At 33.6% G+C, this 10,026-nt stretch overlaps 1 protein-coding gene across 1 annotated transcript in view; it reads right to left on the reverse strand.

Moving 5' to 3' along the window:
* The window catches only part of LOC134686613 (GDP-fucose protein O-fucosyltransferase 1-like), a 340,651-nt gene that overhangs the window by 297,473 nt on the left and 33,152 nt on the right, over window positions 1-10,026 (reverse strand). The window lies entirely within an intron of this gene.

The following is a 10,026-nucleotide window of genomic DNA, read 5'->3' on the forward strand; positions in this document are numbered from 1 at the left end:
ATCAATCGGCAGCCCCCAAACCCCTGCCTCCCCTGAATTCGAACCCTAGTTACGGCCCTGAGAATAGACATGAGGTTGACCGTCGAACAAGAAGTTTCGATTATGTGTGAAAATAAATTCTGAGTTCATAACAATCGACATATTTATGGTGTCTAACAAATATTGCCCCTGTTTGAATAACATTCTATACAGCAGGTTTATATTTGATCATTATGTATCATCTCTGTAGATTAGTTACAATCACGTTTTACTTATAATTTCGTCGTTTGCACTCATGTGGATAGTTGTCTCATTTACATTTTTTGTACACTCATATTCCATATCTCTTTATATGTATGTAAATGTACTAGATAACTTGATTTAGATGAAGCAATATAGATTAAAATGGAAGGATTGATTGGGATTAGTCTAATATCCAGTGGTAAGTATTTCATTCATGATCAGCAATGAATAGATTGCTAATGAGACAACTGCCCACAAGAGACCAAAATGACACAGACATTAACAAGTATAGGTCACCGTACGGACTGCAACAATGAGCATAGCCCATACCGCATAGTCAGCTATAACAGGCCGCGATAAGACAATGTTAAACAATTCAAACGAGAAAACTAACGGTCTTATTTATATTTTAAAAAAAAAGAACGAAAAACAAATATGTAAAAACAAACGACAACCACTGAATTACAGGCTCCTGACATGCGACAGGCACATACATAAATAATGTGGCGGGATTAAACATGAATGCTGGATCCCAACCGTCCCCCTAACCTGGGACAGTGGTATAACAGTACAACATAACTATAACAAGAATGAGTCTATAGTACACGGATGCCCAACTCACACTATCATTTTCTATGTTCAGTAGACCGTGAAATTGGGGTCAAAACTTTAATTTTTAATTAAAATTAGAAAGATCATATCATAGGAAACATGTGTACTAAGTTTCAAGTTGATTGAACTTAAACTTCATCAAAAACTACCTTGACCAAAAACTTTAACCTGAACTTCACACTATCATTTTCTATGTTCAGTGGACCATAAAATTGGAGTCAAAACTATAATTTGGCATTAAAATTAGAAAGATCATATCATGGGAAACATGTGTACTAAGTTTCAAGTTGATTGGACTTCAACTTCTCTAAAAACTACCTTGACCAAAAACTCTAACCTGAAGCGAACGGACGCACGGACGCATAGACCAGAAAACATAATGCCCCTCTACTATCGTAGGTGGGGCATACAAATCAGATGAAAAAGGCTTAACTCATCAGATGGACAAAAATACAAGTGAACGTGGCCGGGTACTTCTACATTCCAACACAAAAAGACACAACGGACAGGTTTGAGAGTACTTGCAATTATCTGACTGCTAGTTCAAAGCCACTAACAATTAAAAAAAATCATGCATCTAAGACTAAACTTTCAATCCGTACACATCCAACATCCAATGGATTAAGTGTAAAGACGTCATAAACAGCCAGAGAAAAACATGACCTTGTGCATTGCCAAGTTACAGGTATCGACAGATTGTAGATCCTTGAATGTGTATATGTATATAACATACTAGTAATATTTAGTTAGCTTATAATTTAATAATAACAAAATCAATATGTATTACAATATTTTACAATGTGCATGAGTTATCAGGATTACCAAACCTCAAAATTTTCAAATGTTTACCGCATAATCGGACATAAAACGAAAATGAAGTAGCCTAGCTAATTCCTCTACGACTGAAACTCGGTGAGAAATGACACAATTAGTTATTGGAATAATGCTTTTAGTCTAAGATTGATAACTCTAACATATTAATAAATAATCTGCTGGCGCAAATATTAAATTTGAGATCCTGGCATCTATGAGGATTGTTTTTAAATAAAATCGAATAATAAAAAAGCAATGAATGAGGTTGTTAAGTTCGATATATATATGCCTTTTGTTCATCTTTGTTACACATTTGTGTGTTTTTATAGTGATTAACTAAGACTTTGCAACAATGTTGACTGCTGTACCCCTATTTTTGACATTTTAACCTATTATATCTGTTAGTTTTAATTCAGTTAGATCATAGTACATTATGGGGTGAAGCAAAATGGCAATTAAATTCAGGGGAATTGTGTCCATTGCTCGTGAAAATTAGAACAAAGTGATCCTAAGAAGTAAAATAACGACAATTAAAACAACTACTTTTTCAATTGTCGACTCATTTCTTATACGTGGTCTGGTAGTCTGTCAGTTATATATAAAACACTGAAGGAGTGGTGAAACCAACGGCACTGATCCTTTGAGAATTCAATCCCAGATGTTTTAAAAATATTCTTCCAATCTGATTCTTCGTCGTTAATCATTACTTTCTGTTGACTGTCTATGCAAAACCTTGTGAAAAGTAAATTGGCAAAAATACCGACCTCCAAGGAAACTTCAAAACGAAAAGTCACTTACCAAATGGCAAAATAAAAAGCACTTACACATAAAACAGGATTAGGAAAATGGTGGATTAAACCTTGATCTATAATAGTGTATGGGCTTCAATTCTTAAGTTTTGATTTTGGTAATGTCTTTTTCATTGGGGACTTTGTCAAGGACTTTAATCATACGGGTGAATATGCAATAGCTATATGGTTAATGCGGGATGTTCAAAGTATGCAGCCCCGTCGGATCAGAATGGGGACGTACGTTAAATCCGATGCCTTGTGTAGAAAGAGTGGCATGCTATCTGCACGTTAAGAACCTTAGCATTTGGGCTAGGTGAGCTAAATAGAAGACTTCTATTTAGCTCACCTAGCCCAAATGTCCAAGTGAGCTTTTCTCATCACTTGGCGTCCGTCGTCCGTAAACTTTTACAAAAATCTTCTCCTCTGAAACTACTTGGCCAAATTTAACCAAACTTAGCCACAATCATCATTGGGGTATCTAGTTTAAAAATTGTGTCCGGTGACCCGGCATTCCAACCAAGATGGCCGCCACGGCTAAAAATAGAACATAGGGGTAAAATGCAGTTTTTGGCTTATAACCCAAAAACCAAAGCATTTAGGGCAAATCTGACATGGGTTGAAGTGTTTATCAGGTGAAGATCTATCTGCCCTGAAATTTTCAGATGAATCAGACAACCTGTTGTGAGGTTGCTGCCCCTGAATTAGTAATTTTAAGCAAAATTTTGCTGTTTTGGGTTATTATCATGAATATTATTATAGATAGAGGTAAACTGTAAACAGCAAAAATGTTCAGTAAAGTAAGATCTACAAATAAGTAAACATTACCAAAATGGTTAATTGACTCCCTAAGGAGTTATTGTCCTTTATAGTCAATTTTTAACAATATTTCGTAAATCTTAGTAATCTTTTAGAAAAATCTTCTCCTCTGAAACTACTGGGATAAATTAAACCAAACTTGGCCATAATCATCATTGGGATATTTAGTTTAAAAATTAAATCCTATGACCGGGTATACCAACCAAAATGGCCGCCACGGCTAAAAATAGACCATAGTGGTAAAATGCAGTTTTTGGCTTATAAGTCAAAAACTAAAGCATTTAGAGCAAATCTCACATGGAAAAAATTGTTTATCAAGCCAAGATCTAGCTGCCCTGTTATTTTCAGATGAATCGGACAATCTGTTGTTAGGTTGCTGCCCTTGAATTGGTATTTTTTAAGGAAATTTTGCTGTTTTTGGTTATTATCTTGAATATTATTATAGATAGAGATAAACTGTAAACAGGAAAAATGTTCAGCAAAGTAAGTTCTACAAATAAATCAACATGACCAAAATGGTCAATTGATCTCCTATGAAGTTATTGTCCTTTTTAGTCAGTTTTTAATAATTTTCATAAAATTTTCACTAACATTTTCCACTGAATCTATTGTGCCAAGTTCATTATAGATAGAGATAATTGTAAGCACCAAGAATGTTTAGAAAAGTAAGATCTACAAACACGTCCCCATCACCAAATCACAATTTTGTCATAAATCCATCTGTGTCCTTTGTTTTATATTCACATAGACCAAGGTGAGCGACACAGGCTCTTTGGAGTCTCTAGTTTACAATATTTATTATTTTTGCATCATGATCAATCAATAAACTTGTAATAAAATTGAGAAAGGAAATGGTGAATATGTCAAAGCGACAACCACCCGACCAAAGAGCAGACAACAGCCGAATTTGTTGTTAACTTTTCTTTATTCAAAAAGATCCTCATCATCAAACTCATCCTAATTGTCATCATCATACTCAAAACCATCCTCAATGTCTTCGATGTTTAACCCCATAATGCTGATGCATGCTTCATCAATTGCATAACCTTTGTTGTTTTTCATCCAACTCATAATCATTGATACAAATTGCAAGATCAGTCTGGACCCCAGCACCTTCAGTTTTAACTTCCTGAATTGCTTTTTTTTTCAGCTTCTTTTGATACTTTATTTGATAGTTTTTTTTTCCTTTTCTTCATGGTTACCCAATTTCCAGCAGCATCATGAACCATCTTATCAGCTTTCTTTACTTCGGGTCCATTAACAGAGACCTGAAGTAAAGTAGCAAGCATATCGTTCTTGAGTGAATTTCTTAGTCTTGTTTTAATTCTTTTGATGGCACTGTAACCTCTTTCAGGCCATGCATTGCTCACTGGCAAGCTTATCCCAATTTTGGAAATGTGAACAAGTTTATGATAATTAATCATCAAATGCTGGTTGCTAACCATGATTCTTTGCAAGCTCCATTCTAATGGACTGATACTTGTCAAAGTATGTTTTGGATCAGTATTTTTAGGTATGTCAACTTTCCATTTGCTGAGAAGATACTTGAAACTTCCCCATTCTGCTAGACGTTTTTCTTCTCTGTTTAGTCTAGTTTCGTCTGCCTGTTAGAACTGATCAGCCATCTTTTTGACACTTTCATTACCATAGGTTTTGAATTCTAGTGTTCCCCTCAAAGGCATACTTAATGGATCAAAGATGCCGAAGCACTGAAAAATACTAGTAGGTATACTACTTGAAAAGCGTGAATTTATGTTTTCTTTTAAAGCGTGTACATACTTAGTCAATAAATTTCATCTGCTTCCATTCAAAATCACTTGGTTGCAACTCCAAGGCTTCAAGACGAACTTGTTCTGACAATTCGTTTTTCTGCTGTGTACTGACATTTGATGTTAAATGGTCATCAGAATCAGTTGGTAAGAGATCATCAAGGATATCCATAGTGTGATCAATAGCAGGCTGGACTGATGAAAAATTTATGGTGCCTTTCTGAAAGGCTTTGCTGAGGGATGGCAGAATTGGTAGTATATAACTCAATACTGCCAGGGCCCCAATAAATTTGAACTGTCTCATTCGTTTTAACAGACCATCAGATGTAGGATCGTAGTTCATTTTAATACTCGGAGGGTTTGAAGCACAGCTGGTAAATCCCAATATGCTGATTTGACAGAATTGTCAAATGATGACCAGCGTGTCTTACATGCTTTCTTCATTTTTCTTGAGATGTAAACTCGTTTCTGTTTTGTTATGTCACCTGTGTGTAGTGCAATCTGGTGCAATTGAAGCTGTGTTTTGAGTAGTGCAGCAGTTCGCTTTGGTGAGTCATCAAAATACTTCAAAAGTTGTGTGGATATTCTCTCTATCTGTACAAGCCAATGCTAAACGATGGCATATGCAGTGAACAATTAACGATGTGGGATCTATATTTTTCAGTTTTGAAGCAACCCCATTCTTTTTTCTAACCATGCCATATCCGAAACAAAACTGCTACAGTTTCTTAGATCTTGGCAATATTCAGAAAATCGACGTGACCTAATCCACTGTCATCTATATACTGCGCAAAACAGACCATCCGTTGTTTCACAGATAGGTCAGTAACCTATGGAGACCATAAACCCCAGAATTTCTTACTTTTTCTGCTACTTCATCACCAATGTGGTGTCCTATTGTCATCATCATTTCACGGAAGGTTCTAGCACTCCGGTATATCTGAAATCTATAATACTAAAATTACGAGGTCCAATTTGTCAGCCGTCATCACGTAAAAACGACAAATCAAAGAATTCAACTTTATATATAACTAATATAGTACAAAGGTATAGATTAAAAATTACACCACTCCAGGACCTTTTGTTTTCCACGTAATTAATATTGTCAATAATTAAGAAGTTCCGGGTCGAGTCCGATACCGATACCAATAGACTATATTTACCTGTTACCTATTACCTTATCTGTACGTTCCGCATCTGACAGGCGCACCACCAAACGGTGTATTCAGGATTAATATGCTATATACACGGGTCATAATCACAGGGTAACGTTGACACTACTCAATTGTCAAATTGTTACCTATTGTAGTGTTTTAATCAGCAAGACTTTATAAGTAACAATACGAATACTAAAAATCTATACTGAAAATAAGGCGCATAGGTACAGTTTTCAATTAGTTAGCGGGCATGACGTAAAACAGCAAATCAAAGAATTCAACTTTATTTATAACTTATATACGACAATGCTGTTGATTAAAAAATACTCCATTCCAGGACCTTTTGTTTTCCAAATAATTAATATTACCAATAATTGATAAGTTCCAGTTCGACGGGTTCAAACAGAAAGATTTGAAAGCAGAGAAACTTGTGTATAGAATAGAATAGAACAGAATAGAATATTTTTATTTCTCAAATTACAGGGCCCATAAAGGGCATAAAATCAGATACAATTGATTTACATAATTAGTAACAACAGCAATAATAGAGGCATATACATATATAATTGGAATATAAGCATTGGTCAGAATCAAGCTAAAACCCACATATATATTGTGAATAAAAGAATAATAAAATTACATGATACATGCATATGTATTTATTTTCAAATTATTTACTTGACTAAATGTCAGTGTTCATGCCTGATCTCCTTAATTCAAAACAGTCACAAATATAACAACCCAGTTTTTCCATAAGAGTAACATTTTCTTGGGTCAAGAGCCATAAAAATTTAGAAGATTTATTTAAGTTTATAAAATTATAACAATTGTTAGAAATGTCTTGAAAAAAATCGTCCCTTTGAATATCATAAAAAGGGCATTCTAATAAAAAATGAAGCTCATCTTCAACTTTACCAAGTGAGCACTTAGTACAAAGACGCTCAGATCTTTCTATATGCTTTTTTGAATATCTGTCTGTCTCAATTTTTAAAGAGTGAGCACTTATTCTTAATTTACAAATTGACTGCCTTTTTTTGAAGTCCTGCAATTCTAAATATTTTTCTTTTTAAAAACAATTTTTTATGGAAAAATAAGTACCAAGCTTCCCTTTTTCAGAGTTAATTGTTTGATTCTTCAGTTTATTCCAAAAAGTGACATAACTTTTACATAGTTTATTTTTAACATACTGACATAAAGAACCAATTGATTGGTCAAAATTTGGTAATTCAATTTCTCTCTGAATATAATCTATACTAGAATACCATGTATTTACATTAGAGCTATGTAACTGTTTACAACATATAAACGCATCATATAATAGTCCTTCTGTTAAATGTTCCAGTCTATGACAATATTTTAACATTGATAAAATTATAGTAAAATACATAGGAAATCTACCAAGCTCTGACATTACAGCTATATTACTTGACTTTCTGTTTACACCAAGAATGTATTTCATAAATTTGGTGTGAGATTTTTCAGAAGAATCCTGACCAAAGACTTTTTCTAGTATATAATCATTATCTTTTTTACAAGCAGCTGAATCTGTTCTAAACATTCCCCATATTTCACTGCCATATAATAGTATGATCATAAAGATGTAAAAAAGTGGCAATACTAGGGTTAGATGATGATAAGCATCGCTGTAGCTTAAAACAAGCTTTTAAAGATTTGTTGTGTATATAATCGGCATGACTTTATCAGATGACAAAACTAATACTAAAATAAGGCTTGCGCATAGTTATATACTTGTGATTCAGTCACGGACCCGCGATATCACGGGTGTGTTCTCGTGTTTTATAGAATGATGTCCCATTGTCTCTGCCAAAAGCATTAGGCTACTGAATTTAGAGTTCGGTGTTTCTTCCTTCATCAGCCAATACAAGGCAAAAAAACGCTGATTTGAGGTTATCGTCTGCAACTGCTTTTTTTCTTCAAAGTCCTTCTGGAAAACTGAGGTTATGCTTGTAAGTTCTAGCGTGAATGCTATTTTATGTTGTTCATATTCAGAGTGGTCTTTAACTGCAGATTTCTTGTATCGCACACTTGGTGTCTTGTTAAATACCTTTACGTTAGATTTGTTCTGTAAGTTACATGTATTGTATACAGGTATGTGAGTAAAAGTAGCTGCGCACAAAAAGGATAAAAAAAACCTGATCACAATTACAGTATAAGTAAACTTTTTAAAATTAAAACAGTTCCATACTAATTGTCTATCATCTAACTATTTTATGACTTATAAGAATTTAAAATAAATCTTATCTTTTTAAAAGTTTTAAGATATCAGTTATAATTTAAAGAATAATGACAAGATCTCCAAATAGTAAATTAAACTGTGAAGAAAATTTATGCATATATTATAGCTTAGTTTTTTTCCAAACCCCAACCCTTTTACATAAGACTTATAAAATAACCTTTTCATTATAGATCACGATGTATGTATAGCACTTTAAAGTTCAATTGAAGTTTGTGTAAGCAATTATAAGCAACGGAACAACCTTCGACAGTATTAGAAAAACCCCATGCTGTATATATATAGTCGGCTATAAAAGGAACCGACATGAAAAATATAAAACAATTCAATTGAGAAAACTAACGACATAATTTACGAAAAACAATTATTACAGACACGAATTCGAGCATACGACACTGAACAACTAACTACAGACTCCTGACTTGGGACATATTGCAGTGTTAAACATATTTATGAGCGCTCAACCCTTTCCTAACTTGGGACAGTGGTGCAAAAGCACATCATAGGAACAACCTAGCTGATCAGTTCGATACATAGAAAAAATATCAACAAAAACACAGGCATATATATAATTTTATATGAAGAAATGATACACCAGCTCGCACTCATTAACCTAGGTGATATTTGATTAACTCCATCATGTAGGTGCTCATTTTCGCCATATCTTTCCATGTTTTCTACAGTTCATGTTCAGGTCTATATGTTTTTTTAAGTATACTGATATTTCTTTATGAAGATAACTTCAAATGCAAAACATTTCTATGGCGAAATTGTGTCCCCGGCGAATCTCTCGCTTTTTTTTTTTTTTTTTTTTTTATCTCACCTGCCCAACACAGTAGCAAATTGATCAACAAAATAAGATGGATGCAAATAAGTATGCATTGTCGAAATCGTCAGTCGACTCCTAGTTAGAATAATTGCCCTTTGATTACAATTTTTAACTTTTCTTTTTGCGTTTATTTAAAACTCGAAATAGATAGATAGAAACTTAAATAAACAAAAAACGATCAGCTAGATAAGATAAGACTATAGAGTAGAAATTTTCCAACGACTTGTTTTTGAAGATGATGATTATTACTTTGTTATTGCGTTATATATGTAATAGACCTAGATAGAAACTTAAAATTACAAAACCAGTAAAGCAAGATATCAACAAACAAGTCAACATTTGATGATATAGTGAGTAGGCTGTCAACTTTCATAAGAGTTGGTGCCCTTGAATGAGTATTTTTTTCACCCTCTAGTCTGTTGTAGTTTAACTGCACAAACTAAAGAAAATAGAGAGACTGAACAGACGGAATGATCATCGTCAATACAAAATCCAAAAAAGGAATATTTGGCTTTGTCTTCTGAAGATGTTTTCATACACCAGAAACTATGAGAGTTATTAGAAAATGTAGCTTCTCGTATGGAAGTTTCATTAAATGATAAATAGTTGTAGTAATGTCCAGTGACACTCCCTCTTTTATTTTCTGCACCTGGAAATATTATTAACATAGACTATAACTACTTTTAATATACTGTGACTATAATTTCAAATTAAAAAAAGATATGAGTAAATTATGTTGTGTGATTACTGTTATTTTCAATAT

This window comes from Mytilus trossulus, chromosome 1, assembly GCF_036588685.1.
Source record: "Mytilus trossulus isolate FHL-02 chromosome 1, PNRI_Mtr1.1.1.hap1, whole genome shotgun sequence".
Classification (NCBI taxonomy): Eukaryota; Metazoa; Mollusca; class Bivalvia; order Mytilida; family Mytilidae; genus Mytilus; species Mytilus trossulus.